We start from the raw sequence: 10,627 nt of genomic DNA on the forward strand, positions 1-10,627 counted from the left end.
ATTTACCCATTTGTCTTACGGTCCATGTACTGAAGGCTAACAGATGACACCTGTCTTAATTCAGTGAGTCAATGTTGTTTTACACCGCCTCCTTCATCCACCCATGTAATACTACAGACACGCTCTCTCTCTCTCACTCTTTCTGTGTGTCTCTCTATCACACACTCTCTTTCTGTCTCTCTCGCACACTCTCTCTTTCTCTCTCTCTCACACACACACACAGACATACGCTCTTTCTGTCTCTATCTCTCTCACACACACTCTCACACACACTCTCTTTTTTTCTCTCTCTCTCACACAGACACACACACTTTCTCTCTCACACACACTTTCTCTCTCTCACACACACTCTCTCTTTCTGTCTCTCTCTCACACACACACTCTTTCTGTCTCTCTCTATCTCTCTAACACCCCCTCTCTCTCTCTCTCTCGCGAGAGAGAGAGAGAGAGGAGAGAAAATAGACCGATAGACACAATGAAAATGCGTGCTTGCGCTTCACAACCTTCACTGCACACGAAACTTCTGCTGCCAAACTTAACGTAAACAGGCAAAGAGACCCAAACCACGTATTTACCAACTCAATGACATATGAAATCAAACATTCCCGCTGTGAAAATAATTAACACACAATCATCGTAACATATACGTGCAGGCCTCGTCAAGGCGTGCAATCTGGGCGAGGTGTTTTGAAACGGACTATAACAAAGTTACACGAGCACGTGATTTCTTTTAAACACAACACGTGTGGTCTTTGAGTGGACTCAAGTAACTGGGGACAGGGTTTACTGAACTTTAGGCCTACAATGAATTTCGAATTCTTTAAAAGTATTCATTTTTAGAATTAGGCATTATATTTTAACATCTACCAGGGCGGTCGCATACGATAATAAACGTCGAGAAAATCTGGTTTTTGGTTTTAAAAATAAACAGATTAACAGATAACCACAGTTAAGCATAACGTTAGAGTTTTCTAACTTCAATATGCAACAGTTTAAATACCTCATAAAACCAAGAGAGTGGTTATAAGATAAGAAGGGTAAGATATATGTATTGCAGAACACTTTCCACTGCGGGACCGAGGCAACCTGTTTTACTTACATACAATTACATTACATATGTCATAGATACACATGCATATGCAGACATTTGCACATTCATATGTTACAGAATTCAAGACAACCACAAGATAACCCGCAATTACTGAACATCACAAACGTGTATGTAATCTGTGCCAAATATTGAACTGCTCACACGCCGCTTAACAAGGCATATCAGCCATTATACTACCAAGTCCAAAAGTAAGTGTCAGTGAACTTCCGGAATGAATGAGATCAGACTAGAAATCTCCACCGGAACGAAGGTCTACGATTTGACCCGATTTTTCGAATAACCAACCATGTTTCTCTTATTAAAACCTCCGCCTGACTTCTTTATTGCCGTCCTTCCTAGACAATGTTCTGGGGGATAAACAGCAATTTGGGAGCAGCTACGCTAGTAACATATCAATCCTCAAGCCAACTGGAACCACGGCCGATAGCATCTGATCCGGTGTGGATCTGCTCCGTCTGTGACGACTTGTGTAATTTACGATACTAAGTTGCCACATCTATTGAAACCCCCAACCCAAGTCAGCGCAGACTTAACAAGAATCTACGGCATTTATTTCTGAATTTATTTTGAATTTTACAAATTCTGTGTAAACATGGTCCGTGTTTACCGAAAGCCTATGGCTAGTTCCCTCTCAGCCATACTGTTTTGAACGATCCAGCTGATGGATTAGTATCGTCTCCGGGAAAAAATGGCGAAATTATTTTCAAATGGCACCGTCGGGTTTTTTTTAGCATTTCACCACATACACTTCTTCGTGATAACGAGAGGTCTATTTTACTTGGGCCAGATGGGGTGCAGAAAACCGATCCGTTACGACGCGCGTTACATGGCGTCTTGAAACCTCGCGTCGGCTTCGGGTACGTCTCAGGTATCGCTTTATGTCGTCGCTGTCTTCATTAGCCACTTTCAACGCAGGAATTATCATATAGGGTTACAGATATTTCATATTTTTCTCACTTCCAGATCAATTCTTAGGAAAGTCTGGAATTGGGATTCTGATCGCAATATTACCCACTTCTGTGGAGCTTATCAATTGTTTCGGTTTAAACTGTGTGTCGTTGATTAAACGTGTAACCTGAGGATTCCATTGTGCTCGATGAATCACGACCCACGGTGAGGCTTATCATACACCCGCAATAAAGCAGGATTGGGAGGAAATATTTTCATGACAAATCCAACAAATGATTTATTATGAGGATTGAAAATCCAAACTTTCAACACATACTAAACCTACTCTATGATAGAAGAATAAGACATTGCTATAAAGTAATACAATATCATATGTACGAATGAAATGCGTATATTTTCTGAAGCATACAATATTTTAATGTATATCATTCCAAGAAGGAACAGTGGCAATATTCTACAACCAACGCACTAGTATATGCAATAAGAAAGGTATGACACTTTATGGATAACAAGTTCTTTATTATATTATGATGCGACGTTTCGGTATAGATTCTTATACCGTTATCTTGTTATCTTGGGCACTAACTATAAATATATGCACAATATGTACAAAAATACATGGTTACATTCTACATGAGGAGCATTGTAACCATATCATCTTGAAATACATGCAGTTTAATGACATGAAAATAATATTAGGAGTGAGGAAATTATCGTAATACAAGGAATTTATTTAAATTCGTAGATGTGATGCCTCTGTATGTGGAGGAAATACGTCAGTTCAAGTCACAAGTGTGAGATTCAGAGTGAGTGAGTGAGTGACAGCGCCGCCTACAACACTTCAGCCAAACAACACCGAAATACACCACCATATACAGCCTGGACTTACAACAACGATATATCAAGGAAAACGTGAAGAAAACCAAATCGCTTGGATGTCGAAGTTTATGTGAAATACAATTAAAATGTTTCTAATTTAGCGTTTTGTCCTGCTTTGATCATCGGCAAACATACGACGTAACATGACAATTACCCAATATTGGCATTAGCCTAAATAATAGAAAAGGGGATGTTGGTATCCATTCTCTTAATCTTAAAGTCCCAGTAAATCAAGAACAACCCACATCATGACCAGACGTGTCCCTTCAACTGGGCGGATTCACCGTCTCACTCTACCCTCATATTTTTTCGGTTAATAGCTCCCGCTGACACAGTAACCCTGGCAACGCATGACACCACGTTGATGCGCATTCTTTCCGATGCTAGTTTTTCCAGTTAGCTTGTAGTATTTACATATTTCGCCATAAAACCTCGCTTGTCTGGTTTCGACGGCCGTCGAGATGCAATTTTAGCGGCAAACTTCGCATGCTCGTCATTCGTCTTGAAATGTACATGCCACTTGCACGTGAAGCACGTGCGGAATCCCGCGCTCATCACTGTTTCCTAATTAGCTGACTCCGTAGACGCCATGAAGGATTGTACCGAGACGAGGGTGCCATTCGGGTTCGACCTCAGTCGGCATCGTCTCCACAACAGCGAGGGGAAATTCTACATTGAGAAAAAGACTGCAGTTCCAAAACAAATTTAAGAGAATAGATATTTTATTCTGACATTGCTATTCTTAACGTCCGTCATCAATATCCGTCGGAAAACAAACTGAGCATTAAAGAGACTGTTTTTTGTTCATGGTCGTAATGGTAATATTATTGCTTCATAAAATACTTGTATTTTTTCTGGTTATTCGTTAAAAAAGATAAATTGGGTAGACTATAAGTGGGTATTTATTACAATGCTGTCTTTGGAAATTACACGTTTACAATTGAAATACGTGTATGATTTAATTGTAGTTTTAATAAAGTTGCTTAAACTACGCGATCGTGTTTGCAAATGTGTGTAATATGCGAAGGTTTATCTTTATTGAACATAAACACCAACACGGGTTGAGTACAAGGCGGGAACATGGCTGGTTACAAAGAAAGGTTAAAAAGTTTGAAATATACAATGTAACAGAAATATATTTCTATTTTGAGGCCTTGTTGGGAGATGCATTTTTCTATTGCGTGAACATTTTGTAAAGGACGACGAAATGTTTGCGAAGGCGCTGGTGGATTCATAAGTGATAGCATAGCCAATGTCAGACTAACAACTAGTCTCTGAAATGAACATATTTTACAGATAAAACAGTTCATAATATAAACAAATATAATGAAAAGGAGCCTCGAGACTTTCTTCATTTTCAGAAAACTGGAAATCTAGATTTGCGACATATTCTAGACTTGCATGGGCGTTCTTGGATATATTTGTTTCAGGGTTTGTATGGCAGACTAAGCCAATGCGGATGGTGACATTAGTCCCGGTATAACATCTTCCCTCACTCTTTGTGTTGTCAGCTTTACAGTAAGTACATATTCTTTCAGATGATGGAGTGTTATAGCATCTTCCTCTCTCGACTGTAGTGTCGTGAGTGAGTGAATTTAGTTTTTACATTGCTTTTAGCAATATTCCAGCAATATCACAGCTGGGGACACCAGAAATGGGCTTCATGTAAGGTCGAGAAGACTATGATTGTACGAACGCCTGGTTGAAGTAAACCAATGTTTTATCACGATGTATCCGATGGGTGACTTCGAGTGCAACGTCGATTTTTAACAATAGTTCAGTTATGGCCGGTGATTGGTTTAAATGTGGATTTAAACAGAAACCGGCCAACACCCACGAGATCCGCATAGCTACGGAGTGGGCGACACAGGCTTAATGTCGTTTTCAACACCATTTCAATGATGGCATAATAAGATATTTATTGCGTAGTATTCCACGTAGGAACAGTGGTCATATTGTATAAACTACAAATATAAACACAGCAGGTACAAAGATATAGAAATACACATGGTGATATGTCCGTGTGTTGGCTTGATGAAGAATGTTGAATGACGTGGTCGAGATATACCCTTGTGCACCATCACTGTCTGTGTCGACAAACCAAGCATCATAATCAGGAAGAGTCTGGGATTCGAACCCACAACCAGTAGATCCTGTTAGCTAAGTGATGCAGAGAGGAGGCAAAAACACAGCACCATAGACAGATCGTGCGCCCTTATCTATCGGAAGTAAAACGGGCACATCCTGTTTTTATTGACACGAGTGTAACCAACTCCCGTAACAACCGGATTCCAACTTCCAAGTCAGCATGTATTTGCTGTTAGTACCGCGGAGACTCTGGGACAGATTCACATAAGCAGCACATCTGGATTTAATCTACTCTGCGGCAACAAGCGGCTACTTGTCATTTGGCAACTCCACAAATACGTACAACATCATGCTCTGAGGGGACGTCAAGAATTACACCATCACTGCTTCTGACATATTAAGTACGACCTGTGCCATCTTGGCATTCCCCGTTATCGGCCCTGTCACAATGGATTCTCACCTATCTAGACTGTCAAATTGCTGTTTACAATCAGTCACTAAGGTCAAGCTGGCTCTGCATGTCGTAAAACCAGAACCCCGGTGAGCGCAGTATCAGGCCACAAAACCTAGTAGCCAGCCGAGGAAAATTGGAAAGTTGGCTCGATAAGAAAGCATTTCCCAAAACCGTGACTGATTCTTATCTGTTGGAATGCTATTCCCCTATCTGCCATCAATAGTCGTCTCGCTTTGCCGGAAAGAGGAACCACGCAGAGCTAGGACAAAAGGAATAGTTTCGAACTTGACTTGATTAGTTTCGTACCCGATCTTGTGCTCCCTCGTCACCGGATACGGTTTTTTATCGATGTAAATATGATGATCCGGTGTTATCTTGGACGCATCAGTCGAAGAATGCGGTGGTCCAGACAGGTCAGGTGAATCGAGACTACACTGACCAGTGGCCAAGCTGTCAGTCTCTGACATTATCTGTTTGTCTATCCCTGCCCCTGTCAATCATTCAAGGGCTCTGTAATTCATCCCCAAGCCTCATTAGTGCTATAGATAGGTGTGAATTGGCTATGGTAGAACGGAAAATATAATTACACGAAAAATATACAATTGGCCAGTGAATGCACAAATATTCGCTTTGCTTTCAAATTACCAGAGTCTTTCCGGGGTCGCTCGCGGATGACCGGCGTGAAATTGGTTGTTTGAAAACGAATGCTCCGACCCATATTATTGTCTGAATGAATTTGTGGAGTTCTCTGTAGGATGCCAAGAAGCTGCCGACAGTCAGAACCGTCATCATACTCATCGGAAACACTTTCAAAATGAAACATTAAATGCTGGGCACAACAATTTTTTTTAGAACACATTAAATTAGCACAATCTTCTATAAATACGTGCATGAATTTGTTTTCCGCAGACAATTGGTAAACACATCTGTCCAAGTCGATTATGCCTTTCCTACTATCATAGGAACAATTATAAAACACATTATCGACATTCCGCTCAATAATGACGACCCCGTCCAAGTTAGATCCAAATCAAATAAACGTATGGTCTTCCCTCCTCGTTAAAACCAAGTAGTGCTTGAAATAACAAAGAAACGAATTTACCTGTAGCACCAACGCATCCCTATTATCAAATTCCTTAAAGCATTATCTTCCCTACCTATTAGCATATCTAAGGAATGTCAGACCAAAATATCCCTAAACCTGAAAAAGGCTTTTACCATGTCCTGTATTCGTTTTCGATTTATTCTTGTCTTCCATCGACTCTAACAACACTCAAAAGTTGCCAAATGCTGTTCTCCTAACGACCAAGCTTGTCTGCCACTCTTCAAAGTAGCTAAAATTACTCATATCAAAAGATTTCGGATGTGTACCTCTCAAATTAATGCGAATCTCTCAGATTTAGTCCAATTATCCCGGGCAGCAGACAGACGCTGTCTGTTGAAGTATTCGACTAGAGAGAGATAGATCCCTGATTACTGGAACGCCACATTGTTACCGACCAAATGGTCTGAGTCAAATTTCAGTGGGTTTCGAGGTTGTAATGTGCTTAATGGGAGATGAGAAGCGGCAGTTGTGAAAGCCCTCCGATATGTGTATACTTTCCCCCTTCACACATGGGGTCGTATTCTGGAAACAACGTTAACTACAACTACCTTTGAACGTTCTTATATCTTTGTGTTGGCTCCATGTTATCTTACACACATAAGTGATATTTTCTTTAACGTAGAAACACTCGTATCTGATGTGAAGAATAAACTTTCTAATGGAATCATGCACTGAAATGTATTTGTTTTCAAAACATATGCGGACAATTTTCCATGCCGTATCATTTCAGACCAGTTTCACATTCATTTACGATAAAAAAGAGTTCTAATGATTTCAGATACCGTAACATGTGTTTACCTTCAAACATGAAATGTATTTATAGAGTTTCCATACAACCATATCTATGGTAACTTTGCAAGACACGAGTCAACATGGAATGACCTCTGCCCATCTGTCAACATAAGATGATCTACCCTGTATATCTGTCAACACAAGATGATCTACCTTGTATATCTGTCAACACAAGATGATCTACCCTGTATATCTGTCAACATAAGATGATCTACCCAGTATATCTGTAAGCATGAAATAGTTCGACTCTGTATATCAGCGAACTTAAGATGATCTATCTACCCAGTATATCAGTCAACATAAGATGATCTACCCTGTAGATCTGTCAACATCAGATGGTCTACCCAGTATATCAGTCAACATAAGATAATCTACCCTGTATATTAGTCAACATTAAGCGACCTACCCTGTATAAATGTTAACATTAACCGACCTACCCTGTATAAATGTCAACATTAAACGACCTACCTTGTATGTATGTCAGCATTAAGCGACCTACCCAGTATATCAGTCAACATGAGATGATCTACCCTGTACATTACTCAACATTAAGCGACCTACCTGTATATCTGTCAACATTAAACGACCTCTCTGTATATCAGTCAACATCAGATGACCTACCCTGTATATCAGTCAACATTAACCGACCTACCCTGTATATATGTCTACATAAGATGATCTACCCTGTACATCAGTCAACATTAAGCTACCTACCCTGTTTATCAGTCAACATTAACCGACCTACCCTGTATATATGTCAACATAAGATCATCTACCCTGTATATATGTCAACATTAAGCTACCTACCCTGTTTATCAGTCAACATTAACGACCTACCCTGTATATATGTCAACATAAGATCATCTACCCTGTATACATGTCTACATTAAGCTGCCTACCCTGTTTATCAGTCAACATTAAGCGATCTATCCTGTATACATGTCAACATTAAGCGACCTACCCTGTATATATGTCAACATTAAGAGACCTACCCTGTATACATGTCAACGTTAAGCGACCTACTCTGTATATATATCAACATTAGGCGGCCTACCCTGTATAAATGTCAACACAAGATGATCTACCCAGTATATCTGTCAACATAAGATAATCTACCCTGTATATCAGTCAACATAAGATGATCTACCCTGTAGATCTGTCAACATCAGATGATCTACCCAGTATATCAGTCAACATAAGATGATCTACCCTGTATATCAGTCAACATTAAGCGACCTACCCTGTATAAATGTTAACATTAAGCGACCTACCCTGTATAAATGTTAACATTAAACGACCTACCTTATATGTATGTCAGCATTAAGCGACCTACCCAGTATATCAGTCAACATGAGATGATCTACCCTGTACATTAGTCAACATAAGAAGACCTACCTGTATATATGTCAACATTAAACGAGCTATCCCTGTATATATGTCTGCATAAGATGATCTACCCTGTACATCAGTCAACATTAAGCTACCTACCCTGTTTATAAGTCAACATTAACCGACCTACCCTGTATATATGTCAACATAAGATCATCTACCCTGTATATATGTCAACATTAAGCTACCTACCCTGTTTATCAGTCAACATTAACCGACCTACCCTGTATATATGTCAACATAAAATGATCTACCCTGTATATATGTCAACATTAACCGACCTACCCTGTTTATCAGTCAACATTAACCGACCTACCCTGTATATATGTCAACATTAAGCGATCTACCCTGTATACATGTCATCATTAAGCGATCTATCCTGTATATATGTCAACATTAAGCGACCTACCCTGTATACATGTCAACATTAAACGACCCACCCTGTATACATGTTAACATTAAGCGACTTACCCTGTACATATATCAACATTAAACAACCTACCCTGTATATATATCAACATTAAGCGATCTACCCTGAATATATGCCAACATTAAACGAACTACCCTGTATATATGTCAACACAAGATGATCTACCCTGTATATCTGTCAACATAAGATGATCTACCCTGTATATCAGTCAACATAACATGATCTACCCTGTAGATCTGTCAACATCAGATGATCTACCCAGTATATCAGTCAACATAAGATGACCTAGCCTTTATATCAGTCAACATTAACCGACTTACCATGTATATCTATCAATATAAGATTATCTACCCTGTATATCTATCAACATAAGATGATCTACCCAGTATATCTGTCAACATATGATGATCTACCCTGTATATCTGTCAACATAAAATGATCTACCCTGTATATATATCAATATTCAGCGACCTGCCCGGTATATATGTCAACATTAAGCGACCTACCCTGTATATCAGTCAACATTAAACGACCCACCCTGTATATCAGTCAGCATTATACAACCCACCCTGTATATCAGTCAACATTAAACAACCCACCCTGTATATCAGTCAACATTAAACAACCCACCCTGTATATCAGCCAACATTAAACGACCCACCCTGTATATCAGTCAGCATTAAACGTCCTACCCTGTATATCAGTCAGCATTATACAACCCACCCTGTATATCAGTCAACATTAAACGACCAACCCTGTATATCAGTCAACATTAAACGTCCTACCCAGTATATCAGTCAACATTAAACGACCAACCCTGTATATCAGTCAACATAACATGATCTACCCTGTAGATCTGTCAACATCAGATGATCTACCCAGTATATCAGTCAACATAAGATGACCTACCCTATATATCAGTCAACATTAACCGACTTATCCTGTATATCTATCAATATAAGATTATCTACCCTGTATATCTATCAACATAAGATGATCTACCCAGTATATCTGTCAACATATGATGATCTACCCTGTATATCTGTCAACATAAAATGATCTACCCTGTATATATATCAATATTCAGCGACCTACCCGGTATATATGTCAACATTAAGCGACCTACCCTGTATATCAGTCAGCATTAAACAACCCACCCTGTACATCAGTCAACATTAAACAACCCACCCTGTATATCAGTCAACATTAAACAACCCACCCTGTATATCAGCCAACATTAAACGACCCACCCTGTATATCAGTCAGCATTAAACGTCCTACCCTGTATATCAGTCAACATTATACAACCCTACCTGTTTATCAGTCAACATTAAACGACCCACCCTGTATATCAGTCAACATTAAACGTCCTACCCAGTATATCAGTCAACATTAAACGTCCTACCCTGTATATCAGTCAACATTAAACAACCCACCCTGTTTATCAGTCAACATTAAACGACCCACCCT

Source organism: Haliotis rubra, unplaced genomic scaffold (assembly GCF_003918875.1).
Source record: "Haliotis rubra isolate DU_JTF1 unplaced genomic scaffold, ASM391887v1 Scf174, whole genome shotgun sequence".
NCBI classification, from domain to species: domain Eukaryota; kingdom Metazoa; phylum Mollusca; class Gastropoda; order Lepetellida; family Haliotidae; genus Haliotis; species Haliotis rubra.